Below are 18,574 nucleotides of genomic sequence, written 5' to 3'. Positions count from 1 at the left end.
TCATCCAAACATTGTATCAGTGAGGTTGATAGCAGATTTTTACACCAAATGCACCACACTAGTGTTAATCTCCAAACCAAAGGAAGCCTTAGAGTTACTTATGGGCCAGTGAGTTTGATAAATATGTTTCAATTCAATATGATTTATTTTATTATTTAAAATAATATGATTTTTTAATAATTTTACAGTTAATTAAATAAAAATTATTATTTTTCAAATGACAAAATGTATCAGTTGAGTGGGATGTATTAAGGCTCAAACCTAAAAATTGTTTTGAAATCGATTTCAACTCGGTCATCCATGAACAACAACTTCGTCTTTTTCTTTTCCATTTTTAGCAAATTTAATTTTTCAAACATCAAATTCATAATTTACTCTTGATGATACTTGTATGTATCATTTTAACCATTTCGATCTATTTCGACAAATGTCTGTTTCAGATTCTTATGTATTCGTATCAATTGATATAATATTTTAATATTTTAAATCAATTTTTATAATTTCATTGTCTTAATTCTTTTTACTTTGTATTAATAATTATCCTCAACTGAGATAGCAAAAAAAAGTGTACACAAATTCCGAGTGGAATATTATCTTAAAAATTTATTTGAAAATATGTTATAATCTTTGAATTTCTTAAATACAAAGAGAACTCATTTGATTTTTCTCTTATATTTGGCTTCAAAAATTTAAGAATAGACTAAATTTGATCTTAGAAGGATGTGGTTTACTTTAAAGGTTGTTGAGTCTTGGTCTTGAAGTTGAGTTTAATGAGATGTTTGCTTGAGAATTTGATTTGATTTTGGATTCAAGGGTCGTTGAGACTTAATATTGAATAAATGATGTATGCTTCAAGGGTCATTGAGACTTGATATTGAAATCGAGTTGGGAGAGAGTTTGAATCTAAGGGTCTTTGAGACTTAATCTTGAATGGTTGAATCTGCTTCAAGTGTCATGGTGATTTGCTTTTACAACAACTTTTACCTCAATTCTTCAGTTGAGTTGGATCGATAGGCAGCTTTCTTCGAAAATAACTTTTGGCTTCCTCTCCTTAGTTAAATTGGATCAGGAGGTGACTTTTCTTTGGAACTGATTTGGTGTTCGTCAGAATTTCTTCATGATCTTTAAAGACTTTTTGACTTCTGAACTTGTGATGTGTTGAATGACTTGTAAGTGACCTTTATAGTAGGGTCGGTCAATCAAGTAAAAAGAATTCTTATAAAATTTAACTTCTTCATTTGTGTGTTCTACAAGAATTAAATTTATTTATTTATTACTTATCTCTTATTAATTTAATTAATTAAATATAAAAACTAATAAATATTATCACTTAATTATTTTATTTTAATTAGTGATAATATTCTTTATTTTTATTTGTTAATTAATCTAAATTAATTAGAAAAACTAATTTGATGCAATATATGATGTCATCTTTTTTAGATATGATAATTTCGGCTTAGCCATAGTAACTTTAACTTAATATGTGATATTTTATCATTGGTTCAAAATGTTTTTTATGTATAAATACTTTCTCTATAACATCCAGAATTACAGCCTAATCAGAACAGTGGTTTTGGGACCACAAATCTAACGTAAGAAATTTTATTTTTATGGTCTACAATTTCACAGAATGATTTCTTGAAAATCTCATTCGAAAATTTTGACGCTTGGGCGCTCAATTTAGTCAAAAGGACTAAATTGTAAAAAATATAAAAGTGGAGTTCTACATGTTAGAAGTGTCTAATTGTTATGAAATTTTAAATTGGAGGTCTTTAAATGGTAATTAGACCATTGGATAATTTGTTGGACAAAAATGGATATGGAAGGGTAAAATTTCAAAGATGAGTAAAAAGGGCATTTTGGTAAATTGGTAATTAAATGGAGTAAAAGACAAAATAAAAGCCAAAAACCCTTGTCCATCATCTTGTTTTGGCCGAATGTAGCAAGGAGGAAGCCATGGTTAGGGTTTTCAAGCTTACAAGCTCAATAGTAAGTGATCCCGAGCCCCGTTTTTAATGTTCTTTGCATTTTTGAAATCCTTGTAACATGATCTACTCATTTCTACCCATATTTTAAGCTAGGGTTCATATTTAAAAATTGAACCATGCATGACATGTTAGTATTTTGAAGATTAATGGAAGAATATGAAAGATTAAGGCATGTTTAGCAACTTTTACTAAGTGATTTTACATGAAAATGCATAAAAAGGGACTAAAATGTAAAAGCTGTAAAATGGGTAGTAATCATGTGAATAAATGATAAATGTGGGCTGCTATAAGAGCAATAAAGGTTCAACTAGGCTTAAAGTACTAGAAAATCGAGCACATTTCATTTTACGAGTCTAGGGACCAAAGTACAAATATGTGAAAGTTTAGGGGTCAAAATATAAATTTACAAAAGTATGATTTATGGACCCATTTGAATAATGTAAGTAATAAATAAGTTATATTTGAAATGTTAGATCAAGAAAATAAGATTCGGCCTTAGAATGAGGTTGAACGAGGTTAAGCACTAATTCGAAATAAATAGTCATACTCGAACCCGAAGTAAGTTCGTGTGATAATAATAATGCAATGTTATACTTGAATTGTAATATTAAATTACTATTACATGAGTTGTGTGAATTGCTACACGGTTGTACCCGACGAGGATTCAACAAGTAAGTTCGTGTAACTTGAATGTATACTTTTAATTCTTATAATGTTTGCTCTTTGATGATATGAGATTTTGATAGTCATGGTATAATAATTCATGTTATATGAATGTAATGATGAAAAGAGGACTAAAAGTCACTATTGAATGAAAAGGATGTCCAATGGATTTTCCTAAAAAGGAATTGACAGAAAAAAAAAGGATCTAGCCGAGACGAGTGTTCCTTATGTGATCTAGCCTCCTGAAGAATATGTGTTTAAATGGATTTAGCCTAGACGGGTAATCCGAACTAGGATCCAAATTTAGCTTGGACTGGTAATTTAGATCCGAGCTCATTAGAGTAATTGTTATTGTAGGGGATTTAGCTTGGACTGGTAATCCCGCCGTAAGGATTGAGGTTCACGGGAGTGCATTCGTTGAAAAGGTCACTAACATGAATTGACGATAAATGAGTTGGTATGCTATAAGTGTACTATGGAATATTCATTGAGAATCCAAGGAAAATTCAACGGGACTAATATGAGAAATGGAATTGGAATGCTTGTAATGGTGTGATCATCTGAGATAATTATTATCATGTATTGTTATGTGAGTAACTTGTATGATTAAGTATGCCATGAGAATTAACGACATTTATATTAAGCTCTATTGTGTAATCGAGTATGGAATCCATGAAATGGTGAGTTCATGGTTAGTTGAAAATGATCTTATGATAGTAATCATTATATTACACTAAAACAGTTTTAGACAGCAGTAGTAGTCCAAATTTGAAAATCCACAAAAAATTGCGGAAATCGAATTAGAGATTGAATGAAATATGAAAATAAAGCTTATTGAAACTAGTTTCACATAGAGGAAACGATGTAAGCAAAAAAGTTTCATATTATGAGATGTTTGAAATTTTGAGAGATAGAGTCAGAGTGATTTTGGGCTCCCCTATTTCAACTTTGGAAAATCATTAAAAATTGTTCAAAAATGATTGTGGATTAGAATTTATATGAATAAATTTTTAATGAGTCTAATTTCAAGAGAAACATATAGGAACATCATCTGAATCCCGTACTAAGAGATAATTAATTTTTAGTAAAGAAAGGTCGCAGCTGTCAAACAGAAGAATAGGGGAAACTTTAAAGAATAAACTGTACTGATTGGCTAGACAAAAAATTCTAAAAATTTTATGGTAAGAAGATATGTGAGTCTAGTTTCAGGAAAAATTAGCAGATCTTAATTTGAAGTTCTATAGCTCCAGATATAAATAAATTGGTAAGTATAACTCGAGAAAATAGTATGACCAGAATACAAGTAAAAGTATAATTATGGTTGTATTATCTTGAGAAGCATGTTGGTATATTGCTTATTATTTTTCATATGGACTTACTAAGCATAAAGCTTACTCCCTCATTTTCATTTCCTTAGTGTTCTCAGGTCGGCTCGGGGTTGGAGATCATCGGAGGCAGCATCACACTATCAAGCCATCACCTTTGGAGTGTTAACATGTATAAGTTAAGCGTACACAAGTGAGTGGTATGTATAGGGACTTATTTTTTATGATAGATGTTATTATGATTAGCCAAATGTATTGGCATATATTGATTCATTTTATATAGCCATGAGATGTGACTTATAATGATTATGGCTTGTAAGCCTATTTATCCATGCTATGAGTTAATACCTTGTGATGTGATTATGTGTATTACTATGAATGGGTAGTGTATGACATATGTACATGATGAATGCCCTAGGACCATTCGAGGTGGTCATGGCCATGAAATAAATGTGTGGTATGGTAATAAGTTGATAATGACTGAACATGAACATTGTTGAATAAGTAGAGATTAAGTGTTGGGTAAAATATTATGGTTAATTGGTAAAAATGGTCATTTATATGATAAGACTATTGAGTGTGAATTGGTAAGCCCAACTTGGTGTAACATGAGCATATGTGATAAACACTTGTATGAAAACATGCAAATGCTTTAATTGAATTTTACTAAAGGATGATTAACCACTAAATTGATGTTATAATTGTGCATATGATGTGTTTAAGTATGGGAGAGAATTAAGGACAACAAAAGGCTTGGAAAATAACCTAAGTGTTGGCCACACGGGCTGAGACACATGGTGTTGGCCACACGGGCAGAGACACGACCATGTGTCTCAGCCGTGTGGAGGACACGGCCTAGCACACCGGCGTGTGGCTTGACCGTGTGGTTCATTTTACATGATGACGTCATAGTCAGAGAGTTACACGGCTTGAGGATACGGGTGTGCCCCTATGTCCATACGGACATGTGACCCTGTTTCATGGGGAAATTTCCTAAGTTCTCCTGAAACTTCCCAAAGTTCTCGGTTTAGTTACGTATCATTTTTAATGCATGTTTTGGGCCCATAATAGGGACACTATGAATATGTTTGATTGGTTTTAATTTGGAACGAAATTTTATTGCCCAATTTGCATGATTGTTGCATTTTAGTTCAGTAATGCCTCGTACCTTGTCCCAGTCTCGGGTACGGGTAAGGGGTGTTACATTCTCAAGACTTAGTCACGCGCATAAATTTTTTAAAGTGTATAAGTGAATTGGTAAAACTGGGACACACTCTCACATCTGTGTCATTTTTCTGACTTCAGCTTACCATAAAAAAATGCACGGTGCATTAATCATTGGCCATATATAAGCAATGCAATTAATATGACAAGATCATGGCCAATTCTCCAATCACCATGTCATGTTTCTTTATGCAACATATTTTACCCACCAATTCACTTTTCAGGAAAATTAAGTATATATGTTAGTTTTAGAAAATATTTAAAGTTCAAAGTTTTTTTTTTAAATTTAAAGAAGGGAAAAGTGTGCCCCGCAATTGATTTATTTTAAAAAATAAAAAATGTAAATGTTAATTGTTTTATCACCAAGTCCCTGATTTTCTAATCGTTGGGACCAACGATTATTGAAAAAAATCCCCAATGTTGAAATTTTTTTTTTATATATATCCTCTACACTTCCAATTTTTTTTCACTCAATCTTATTCATCTATTCTCTTAATTCTTTTATTCTTAATTTCTATCCTAATCTCTCAAATTCTTCTTCTTTCAATTTTCTATCTTAACTATTTGTAAATTCTTAGATTTTATTCGATTATCATCTTTTAAAGATTTTAAAATGTCAATACCTCTAAATCGTTTGGATTACAAACATATTTCCAATGTCTAATTACAAATGGCAAGAAAATATTATTATATTTTCTATTTTAATTAATATCATTATTAAATTTTAATATTATTATTTTTTTAGTTTTTATGTTTATATAATCAGGACAAAAATTGGATTATTGAAACATATATACACAATTTAAATGCAAGAGCATCGTCTGTTATTGAATAACACTTGAAAGAGGGGAGATTCTTACACGTGCCCGTATGCTCGGCGGGACTAAATTGGGGCCTGCACTTATCAGTGCTTTGTTGGAAAGATGAAGACCTGAGACACATACATTACATCTTCTATGTGGTGAGTGTACGAATACACTCAAGGATGTGACATTACAACTCAGCCTACCAGTTGATGGGCTAGTCGTTATGTGGGTAGTGCGTGTTGGTGATTGGAGTGCAATTTGCCGCCAAGTATTAGGAAAGCTGCCGGACAAGTTTAGTGGTAATTGGATACATATGAAATGGTTAGAAGATAATTTCTAACATGTCGAAAATTTTTCTAGTGAGGTTGAAAGACAACAATTTGCTTGAGCATTCATACTGTAAGGTGGCTTTAATCTAAAAATCTGGTACATTTAAGGTGACTCCTACAACTAATTGACCTAAAATAAGCCGAGCGACCAGTTGGGGATCCACTGTCTAGGCTATATTGTTCTGAGAGATATGTCAGAGAACTGAAGCACAGAAAATTAAAATCAGTTGTAGTTTACTCCTTTAGTCATGGGCATGGTACCATTTACCATTTTTATATCACCAAGTAAACTATCCTTATCAATTGCCACTTGTAATAAGGTAAGATTCATTCAATACTATAGTTATCATATTATTTTTTATTATTATATTTTTGGAATAACGTATTATTTGAACAGGTGGAATAATGACACGAGTCATGTGGGTACATTGGTTATTTTTAGATTAATGGTTAGAAGTCGATGTTTGTTTTTGAAATTTTCAATTACATAATAATTACATAAGGATTTGAAATTTAATATTAGGTATGTGATAAAAGTTATAATTTCATATTGCAATTTGCATGAATGTCATACTCTGGTTCGTGAATTCAAGAATGCATCTTAGTCGAATTTTTGACGAATTGAAATATCTGGCATGTCAAAGTGCCATTGATAGTTTTTACAATGGTTGAGATGCATGAATCTGATCCAGTGATGTGCCAGTTTAGGCTTGTGCAAAATTTCCACCCTCACCTCAGAACCTCGATGAACTTCACAAGATTGACTTGTAGGGGAAAAGTGGAGAAGATTGGCCTAAATTCCATGCCAATTATGCAAACATATGTATGATTTCATATGTATGCACGAACCAATTGTTAGATCAGATTTAGCGATGTCTTCATATTACATGCCATGATTAAGACTTCATGATAAGTTATATCTATTTTCGAAGGAGGAAAGGAGTAGAAAAATTCATTGTAAGAGGCTAACACCATCCATATGAGGCCGTGATCGTTAGTACATGCATCGAGTTCATTATCATCAACTCTAACCCTGAATTTTATACCGATGGGTGCACTTCCCTGTCAGTATGGTTTATATTTTTCTAGTGCATCTATTAACCTATGTTTTTCACATAAGAACCAAATTATGCACCATCATACCATGTGTTATCACTTTCTCCAAGAATATTTTTTGCACCACCTCCATTCGCAGGAGCATATTACACGCCACTGCTGTAAACAACACCAATATATCTATCATCGCCTACAATTCTGACATTCTATGCAAAATCGGGTTATTCAACACCAAATATTTTTCCGTCGATAATGTCCCAAAACTACCAAAATCATTGTTCTTTAGAGGTCGGTCATCTTCGCAGCCACCTACTAATACAACCAGCATTATATGATGGCAACCTAATATCCAAATGCTGTCTAGCATGAAAGACCAAGATGAAGATGAATATAATTTTGGAGATGAAGATTAAGATGGACATGGAGATGAAGATGAAGATGAAGAAGATGAGTCAAAACCCTAACCACGAAAAAATCCTTCTCGTAATCGACACCCATCGAGTTGTGACACACATTTGGCCCATCGACAGAGATGATTTTTTTATTTTAAATTATTTTCATGTACATCATCATTTAGTTTGTTAACTTTTATTTTTTATATATGTAATGCTTCCATTAATATTTGTATTGTATTTTTGAAATGATGGAAATGTGCAAGTGTACACAATCGTATCAAGTAATAAAGTGACGAGTAATGTTGAGTTATCATACCCACAAGGACTATGCAAGAAAATATTTATGAAATGCAAATTTAAACAATTTGTTGATGAAAAATTTGAAGCGATGTTGTAAAACTAAAATTAACTAAGTAATTTAAATAAGAAAAATAAAAAGTAAAAAATATTCCAATGCACGATTTCTAAAAATGAGTTTAATCAATATGACATAAATGTGTTAGATAAATTTTATTCTTTAACTAAGAATAATTAAATTTGTGTTCATGTTGTTACGAATAATTTTACAACAACTTGGTAAATTGCTAACTAATGCATATACTTACCTATTAGAACCTATTAATCTCTTGACCATATCCCTATGTCAATTCAACCGATTAATCAAATTTTAATAAGAAAATAAAATATTACGTGAAATAACAATATATCGTTATATTGAAACAATTTAATCACAATAATCTTGCAAGTTATGCAAGGGTAATGTATTGTTTAATACTGTCGCTAATTTAACCCTCAGCTACCTTAGAAGATTAAACATGCACCGATTAAATATTGTGTCTATTAATTAAAATTTCAATCTGTTTAAATAATTAATTCAATTGTTACCTTACAATTAAAATGCAAGTATAACATAAACATGATTTTATTTAATTGAACGATTTACTAAGACCTAACAACAACACAAACACATTTTTAATAATCTAAGCAGATAGAATGCAATTAATCTAACACGAAAGGAATTTAAGTCATTTTAATTTATTAAATAACAACAACACAAATATTCATGTTCATGATCGAAATAAAAGTAAAACAAAGATTAAGAGAAGGGGACTAGAAAAACACATCTCTGTGGTTTTCCGAAGCCAGACTAGTGTGCCTCTCTCTTCTCTTCTTGTTCTACTGATCCAAGGTCTTCATGAACATTTGATTGCTGCTACTCCAAAAGGTGTGCAAACTCTTTTTCAATAGGGGAAATTGGCAAAGGGAGGAAGAATTTTGGAAAACAACTAGAAGGAAAAAGAGAGAAAATGTATGTGTGAGATACGTGTGAAGTGATGGATCAAAAATAATGGAGTGAAGGGGAATTATTAGAATGAGAGATGGAAGCTAAAATTAGCTAAAAATAGCAGCCAATCCCCCTTTCCATGTCCGACCATGCTAGGCGGAAGGAATGGTTGACTCAAATTTGCTATTTTTAGCTTGTGGCTAAAAATAGAAAGCATGAACAGGGGAGAGGTTTGAATGGCATTTAGGAGGAGTTCAAGGGAAATTTTGCAAGTGTAAAAGTTAACATAAGCTGATTGGGTCAGCTATATGGGATGGTTTAGGTTGCTCTTTCGGGCTTGTCCATCCTCCCTCTTTACTTGCTCAATTTAGGACCTTTCCTTTACTTCGAGTTGCTGTTTTTTCTCGATAAATATCAAATCAGACCTATTGATTTGAAGAAGTAAAAAAACATAAATCTAAGTCCTCTTGGTTGTTAATTCATCATCTTGTGCTACCAAGGAGCCTTGTAAATTAATTCTTCTGAGGTGACCGCTGATCTGATTTTTCACTCTTTGTGCAAACTATCGAAAATAGATCAAAATGTGCAAATTTATTATAAAAATAATTAAAATTAAATATGCTTCATAAATTGAGTGCTATTTGATTTTTTTATAATTAAATTATGAAATTTGACAAAAAATACTTAGAAACTACATGAATTAGTGCTAAAAAGGTACTAAAAAGTCTATATATTCTTGTGCTTCCACAACCCCAAACTTAATTCATTACTTGTCCCGAGTAATGCACAAACTGCGAAAGGAATTTTAAGAAAATCACCTTTGAAACTTCTTCAAAAATCATTTCTTCCCACAATTATGTGTTTAGTGTAATTATGCTCAAGAATAAGAATTTTGAAATTATGCAAATCAAGCATACACATTGTTCAAATTATTCTCAATTATTATCATGATGGCAATAATAGACTAAATGCTTTCTCAATAAAGATATGCTAAATTCTTTCTCAATAAAAATATGCTAAATTCTTACCAATTAATTTTTATTTCCTAATTTAAGGCTAAACTGCAATTACTAAGTTTAATTTATGCCTTCATATGTTGAACTTAGCAATTTCTCTCCACTAATATAGTCGGCATAGAAATATGAATTAATAGATCTTTTAAATAGGTTGTAACGTGGCTTGACTAAAGGTTGGTAAAAGATAGATAATTCTAAGTTAAAAACCCTAGATTTAGCTTCCATTGGACCTTCGGAATAAGTACCTTCAAATTCACCACTCATTTTGCATTTGAGTACCCAAGCTCTTTGTACATCTATTTGTTTGAGTATGACCGTCTCCGGACATAATAACGTTCAGAATGTGAATACTACACTAAAATATAGAATTACGAGGTGGTATCCACAAGTATACAGGTCTAGTTGTAATATAGTTTTGCAACTAAGTTGGTGAGTACTCCGAGGATCGTACCCAAAGGAGGCGAGCGCTAGATCAATTCTAACTAAAATATTAAAAGATCTAATTAGTACTTTCCATTCAGTTATAGTACGAAAAATATAAAATAATGGACTTTTGGGGTTTTTATAATAATAAAAACAAAATAACATAAAAAGATAATATTCAAGAGATTAAAAAGGAAGAATAAATCAAATCTGATAATGGATGATTAGCTCACTTCAGTAATCCCTATCAACTGTCATCTCGGGTTCCTCGTCATTCAAATAGTTGTTACCCTAGCTGTAATAGCCCGGTTTTGAGCCTAGTTGGAACAGTGACTTTATTTTCCTTACATTTTTATGGTCTACAGTTTTATGGAATGATTCTGTGAAAATTTCGTTCGAAAATTTTGACGTTTGAGCACTCAATTTAGAAAAAGGGATTGAATTACAAAAAGTACAAAACTTGAGTTCTATAAGCTAGAGGTGTCTAATTGCTATAAAATTTTAAATTAGAGGTCCTTAGATGGAATTAGACCATTACTTAAGTTGGTGGACAAAAATGGGGCATTTTGGTCATTTGGTTAATAAATGAATTAATAAGTAAAATAAAAGCCAATTTTTGCTCATCTTCTACCCCTTAGCCGAAATTTACAAGAGGAAGACATAACTAGGGTTTGTCAAGCTTTCACGCTTGATTGTAAGTCTGTTCTAGCCTCGTTTTTAACGATTTTCATGTTTTTGAGATCCTGACAACTTAATCTAGCTTATTCAAGGACTAATTTGAAAGAAAGATGAAGTTTAAAATTTTATCCATGTTAGATATTTTTTTATTTTGATGTCTAATGGTAGAAAATGCATGCTCGGTGTTAGATAAACAACTTTTACTAGGTGATTGTTTATGAAAATGTCAAAAATGACCTATTTGTAAAATTTATAAAATAAGTAGTAAAAATGTGATTAAGTGGAAAATGTGGGCTTTTATGAGTATGATAAAGATTCAACTAGGCTTAGTTAATGAAGAAATTGGATGAAAATCATTTTACGAGCATAGGGACTAAATTGTAAAAATGTGACACATTAGGGGCAAAAATGTAATTTTGCCATAATATGATTTTTGGGCTAAATTAATAATGTGAGTATTAAATAAGTTAAATTTGTTCTTATAGATCAAGAAAAATGAGGTTTAGACCTAGATCAGGGGAAAAACATAGTGTTTGACGATTAGGTCCCATTCCTACTATTTTTGTACCGAGATAAGTTCATATGTAAATAATGCATCATTATATTTATGTTTTAAGTGCTTTAATATTGTATGAATTATGATTCACTCTTGCATGTATTCAACAAAGTTTTGATAAGCGAGAATTCCCGTTTGAGCCTTAAGATAAAATAGGATACGAGTGACATGTCACTAGGAACCCTTGTGTTTATGTGATCCGGGTGCTAGTCTCGTACGTCCTACCAGTGGCTGGGTAGTTTGGCATGTGTTGTGAATACCTGACAGCTTGTGGGAACAATACTGTGTTGCTACGTCCTGACTGACAGCTTGTGTGAATAGACCCGTGAATAGCTCGAAAATGAGCATATATGTATTATGAGATGTGAGGTAGCTTTGGCTATATATATGGCACTTATGTGCAAAACTTCCAAGTATTCGTTAATATTCCGAGTGCTCAACGGTAATGTCAAAGTTATGAAAAACTATGGTTATGTTGCGAGTTGGTATAGGTATGTACGTAAAACTCATGCGTAATGAGTTTGATATGTGATGAAACCTTGGTAAGATTGTGATTGAGCAAGTTATGACTAAAAGAATTTATTGACATTCATGCCATATTTCATCACGTTAATTGTATGTTAAATGTGTAGTTATGATGCTTATTATTTGCACAAGAACTTACTAAGCTTTATAGCTTACTCCCCTTCCTTTCCCTTGTCTTATAGTGTCACCAAGCTAGCTCAGGGATTCGGAGACTGTTAGAGATCCACTGACACTATCAACAATTATTTTGGTACCAATGATTTCACCATTTTGAGTTATGGCATCTATAGGGGACTTGGTAATTTTTTTATGTTTCATAATTGATTTGGCCAAATGTGTTGGCTTATATTGGTTGAAATTTCATTTTGTATAAGGCTATTTGAAATTGGCTACTATTGGTATAAGTAATTTATATGATGATAGATTTCATGGATGTGGAATTTTACTTGATTTGAAATGATAAGTATGTGATGTTTGTGTATGATAGATGGTAGCATGTGAATGATGTGTTGATGTCTTGGTTGTGGCTGATTTGGTTGTATATATGTGCTTGGATTGGTGCTATGTTGTGTTATAAATGTGTGTGCAATAAAGGGTGTCAAAATGGCTTGGTAAATGGCCTTATTTTTGTCCACATGGGTAGACACAGGTGTGTCTACGCCGTGTGTCACACACGGCTTGCCCCACCGGCATGTGTTTAGGCCGTGTGTCCCCTGTACCTAAATTTTGAGAAACAGAATACTCAGAGTTGAGCACACGGGTAGAGACAAGGGCGTGAATCTCAGTCATGTGGATGACACGGCATAAGGCACAGGCATGTTTCTTGGACGTGTGAAGTCTGCACCTATTTTATGAAAAATCATAAATTTTAAATCGACCACACGGCCTGGCACACAAGCATGTAACTTGGCTGTGTGTTTTTAATTTGTTCTTGGGTTGACAAATAGAGAGTTACACGGGTTAGGGACACGGGCGTGTGTGACCACACGGCCTGCCTACACAGGCGTGCCCCATATCCACGCGGGAGTGTGACCCCTGTTTGGTAAAAAAATTTGTAAGTGTTATAAAATTTTCTAAGGTTCTTGGTTTAGTCCCGAACAGCCTCCAAAGCATGTTTTGGGCCTCGTAGGCTCGTATTAGAGATTTTATGATTAAATACAAGGTTTTAATTTAGAGGAGAATTCATGGCTCGAAAATGTACGTTTGCTTGTGTTTAAGTCCGGTAATGCCTCGTACCCTGTTCTGGTGTCGAATATAGGTAAGGGGTGTTACATTTAGTGGTATCAGAACTATGATTTACTCGAGTCTTGGACTAGCGTAACGTGTGTAAGAGTCTAGCTATACATGCCATATATGAATTGTGATAGTGTGGTGACTCTTGACAATTTTAAACTGTGTTTTTATGTAGTAAATGGATCTCGACAGAGCTGTAGTTGATGATTTAGAAAGTAATGCACTGGCTCCCGCTCAAGGGCATCGTCATTTGAAAATAGACATCCCACGGTCAGTCAGAGAGGAGGGGCTAGGGAAGCCTTCCTCCACATGATGAATGAGTGGCATTCGGAGTTTGTTCAAACAAATCCAAATGCTCAACTTCCTCCACCCCTCCTTATCCCCAACCGATTCCTATAGTTCCTCAAGGTGTGGATTTGGTAAGACAGAATAAGTCTTCAGTTGATAAGATTCAAAAGTAAGAAGCTGAGGAATTCAGGGCTAATGTAGATGATGACCTCGAGAGAGCCGAATTCTGGCTTGAGAATACTATCAGGGTATTTGATGAGTTATCATGTATACTCGATGAATGCTTGAAATGTGCTATATCATTATTTAGGGACACAACATATCACTGGTGGAAGACACTAGTATTTGTGGTATCGAGAGAGAGGGTTACATGAGAATTCTTTCAAGAGGAGTTCCGAAAAAAATATATCAGTCAACGGTTCATCAATCAGAAACATAGAGAATTTATTGAGCTAAAATAGGGCCGAATGTTAGTGGCAGAATATGAAGGTGAATTTGTCAGGCTCAGTAAGTATGCCCGAGAGTGTGTTTCCTCCGAGGCTATCATGTATAAAAGGTTCGAAGATGGGCTTAATGAGGACATCCGACTCTTAGCTGGAATTTTAAAACTAAAAGAATTTGTTGTATTGGTTGAACGAGCTTGCAAATCTGAAGAGCTAAGCAAAGAGAAAAGAAAAGCTGAGAGTGAAGCTTGATATGCAAGAAAAAGGCCAATGAGTAAGCCATTTCAATTTCAGTCAAAGAGATCTAGAGAAATGAATTCTAGTTTGAATGTATCAGTTGGGTATTCGCGCCTAGACATAGGGTGACAAGATTTTGCTGGATTAGGGTGAAACCTAATAAGGGGATCCATAGATCGAGTTAATGCAACCCTAGGGTGTTAATTCGAGAAAGGTCTCAATTATTCAATCTAGGGATTAGACGTTAATAGTCTTGAATAGGGATAATAACGTAACTTAGGGATCTCTACGAAACAAGTTAAATGAATAAATCATCCGATTCGGAGCCAGAATAACAAGTACAGTTTAGGTGGATTTTTCCTTAGGTATTTTCTTAATTCAATCGATTTTCCCAAAAGCAATTCCCCAATTCTATTCTCTGTGAGTTCTTAGTTTAGATAATTAGTTAGTTAAAAAAAAACCCCATTATTCTTAGGCTAGATAATAAAAAGACAGTCATTACTAGTACTTTTAGTTCTTTTGGGTTCGACAATCTGGTCTTGCTAAAACTATACTACTGTTCGATAGGTACACTTGCCTACATCGCGATAATAGTTAGTCTCAAGAACGATTAATTTTAAATATTTAAAACCTATCATGAAATCCCGCAATCATTAGGTCTAGCAGACTCGAATGTCAGTATTGTGGAAGAAGACATCCTGGCGAGTGTAGGATGAATGACTGAGCTTTTTTCAAATATGGTTCCCAAGAGCATTTTATCCGAGATTGCCCTAAGATGGCTGAGAAAGAACAATTTTAGAGTGCAAGGCCGAGCAATACTATCAATAGGGGTAGGCCATCGAGAAATACCGGGAATGGAACTAACAGTAAAGGTGTGACAAAAGATACAGCCATGAGATCTGAGGCCAGAGTACCTTATGAAGCCTATGCCATTCATGTTCGTGAGGATTTATCATCTCCTAATGTGATTACTAGTACATTTTCTCTTTATGATACTAATGTTATTGCATTGATTGATCTTGGATCGACTCATTCTTATGTTTGTGTGACTTTGGTATCTAGTAAGAATTTTCCTGTTGAGTTTACTGAGTTTGTGATTAATGCGTCAAACCCCTTAGAAAAATATGTGCTAGTTGATAAAGTTTGCAAGAATTGTCCTTTGATGATTCGAGGTTACTATTTTTCGGCTGACTTAATGTTGTTTCCATTTGATGAATTCGATGTTATTTTGGGTATGGACTGGTTGACTTTGCATGATGCCATAGTAAATTGTAGATAGAAAACTATTGAATTGAAATCTAAAAATGGTGAGGTTCTTTGGGTTGAAACCGGTGAATCAAGTGAATTGCCTATGGTGATTTCGTCTATGTCTGCTTAGAGGTATGTCAAGAAAGGTTGTGAAGCTTTTCTTGCTTATGTGTTGAATACAAAGATTTATGAATTGAAAGTTGAATCAGTGCCAATAGTCTGTGAATATCCAGATGTGTTCCCGAAAGAGTTGTCAGGGTTACCATCAGTCAAAGAAGTAGAGTTTGCTATTGATTTAGTACCTGATAAGTCGTAATTTATACATATTTTTATCCCATCCTTAGCATATTTTTGGATGAATTATCATCAGATTTGTGGATTTCGATGCTCCTAATCCTTTAATTTCATATTTTATACTTAGGTGAGCATATGAGAGTAAAAAAAGTGAGAAACGGGCCAAAAACAGAGAAATTGGGTCAACGTGGGAAATCGACACGGCCTGGAATTCCTCATACTGGTAGTTCACACATCCATGTCTATTTAACATATTGCAACACGACCTAATCCATACCACACAGCCGTGTCTATTTAGCAGACTTTAAACACAGCTTAAGCCACCTCACACGGGCGTGTCCCTGTCGAGCCCAAGTCTAGTTCTACTCGAAAAAGACCACTTTTGAGGGTTTTGAAGCATTCTAAACTCTATATAAATAGCCGAGGAGGCACCTAAGAGACACACAGAGTAGGAGGCAAGGAGTTACTCGAAGAAAGCCGATTGATCCATCTTAGAAGCCGGATTCTCCTTTAAGACTGAAGATCTCCCTTCAATTTCCTTCAGGGGTTTTTGGGTTTTCTTTATGTTTTGTTATTATTATTCTTCTGATATGTTTCCTTTTACACTTATGAACTAAGTCCCCTAAATAACTAAGGGGAATGAAACCTAAGATGGATCTTGTTATTATTTTCTGAATTATATGATAAAAACTTGTTTTGTTCTTAATTATGTGTTCTTAATTCTTGTTTTAATATTCCAGGATATTGATTCAAGTTTTGATGTGCTTATTTAGAGGAGCAAAAGTCCCTGTCTAAGAGTAAATCTAGCATAATTAAGCGGAGTTGGTTGCACCTCTAGACATAGGGCGACATAAAACTGCCAGATTAGGGTCAAACCTAATAAGGGAATCTATAGATCGAGTTAATGCAACACTAGGGGTTTTAATTAGAAAGAGATTTCAATTAATCAACCTAGGGTTAGATGTTGTTAGTCTCGAGAGAGATAATAATATAAATTTGGGATTTCTACGGATCAAGTCAAGTGAATAAATCGTCTAATTTAAAGTCAAGTAACAAGTGAAGTCTAGGTGGATTTTTCCTTGGGTATTGTCCAAATCAATCAGTTTTCCCAAAAGTATTTCCCCAATTTTCTTCCTGTGCATTCTTCGTTTAATTAATTAGTTTAGATAAAGTAAATCCCCTTATTTTTAGGCTAGATAATAAAAAGAAAGTTAATACTAGTACTTTTAGTTCCTGTGGGTTCGACATTCCGGTCTTGCTATGAACTATACTACTGTTCGATAGGTGCGCTTGCCTTCATCGTTATAATACGATCAATCATAAATATAAAACTTGTCACGCATACATCAAGTTTTTGGCGCCGTTTCCGGGGAACTAAAATATTTGGAACGCTTAATTTTTATTACTTTAGCCATTTATTTTTTTTGCAATTTAAATTTTATCTTAGTTTTGTTAATTTTACTAAATTTTCTTTTATTTTCTTCTGACAGGTTTTTACAGTTTGTGACTAGAAGAAACCCGTTAGGAACATTACTTTTTGACAGTGAGATTGAAAGCATAGCTTGTAGAAACCGAAGAGAAATAAGGCAAAACCTAAGAAACATAGAGGAAGGACAAGAGGAAGATATCTATAATACAACCGAGGAGATGACTGAAAATCAAAATAATCAGCTTCCTCTTGTGGTTGCTGCAGATCCAATAAATCAGAATCCTGCTCCTCGTACTATGTATGATTATGCTAAACTTATTTTAACAGGAGCCGAATCGAGTATAGTTAGACCTATTATTACTGCAAATAATTTTGAACTGAAACCTAACACAATTCAAATGATACAACAGTTTGTTCAATTTGATTGTTTGTAGGACGAGGATCCAAACACTCATTTGGAAAATTTTCTAGAGCTTTGCGACACCTTTAAGATCAACGGTGTTTCTGACAATACCATTTGCCTTCGGTTGTTTCCCTTTTCGTTGAGGAACAAAGCTAAACAGTGGTTGAACTCGTTACCATGAGGGTCAATCACAACTTGGGAACAAATGACTGAAAAAATTTTTACTTAAATGTTTTCTGCTAGCTAAAACGACGAAGTTGAGGAATGATATCTCTTTTTTTGTGCAGATGGATCTAGAAATACTATGATGCATGGGAGAGATACAAGGACCTATTACGAAGGTGCCCTCACCATGGGTTACCTCTATGGCTGTAGGTTCAGACTTTTTACAACGGTGTGAACCCCTCAACAAGGCAACTTATTGACGCAGCCGCTGGTGGAACTTTAAACAACAAAACACTTGAAGAGGCTTACGAATTTGTTAAAGAGATGTCACTGAATAACTGCCAATGGCAAGTCATGAGAACAAAGCCAACAAAAGCAGCTAATGTTTTCAACCTCGACGCGGTTACTATGCTATATAACCACATAGAACTTTTAAATAAAAAAAGTGATAGTTTATATGGTTCTACTTAGGTACATCCAGTGATGAGGTGCGATGCAAATGGAGGAGAAGTGCACACAGAATATCAATCTTTCAACTCTAGCACCGAGGAGGAACAAGTCCAAT

General features: G+C 33.7%; 1 non-coding gene across 1 annotated transcript; it reads right to left on the bottom strand.

The window, feature by feature from the left end:
• Positions 1-18,098: 18,098 nt before the first annotated feature.
• LOC128294713 (small nucleolar RNA R71) lies at positions 18,099-18,203 on the bottom strand. Its single transcript, XR_008285020.1, has one exon. It is a non-coding gene; the product is annotated as a small nucleolar RNA R71 (small nucleolar RNA).
• Between the last annotated feature and the right edge of the window lie 371 nt (positions 18,204-18,574).

This window comes from Gossypium arboreum, chromosome 6 (genome assembly GCF_025698485.1).
Source record: "Gossypium arboreum isolate Shixiya-1 chromosome 6, ASM2569848v2, whole genome shotgun sequence".
NCBI classification, from domain to species: domain Eukaryota; kingdom Viridiplantae; phylum Streptophyta; class Magnoliopsida; order Malvales; family Malvaceae; genus Gossypium; species Gossypium arboreum.
Note: the sequence above shows the minus strand (reverse complement) of the source record. Positions and strands in the feature narration are given on the sequence as shown.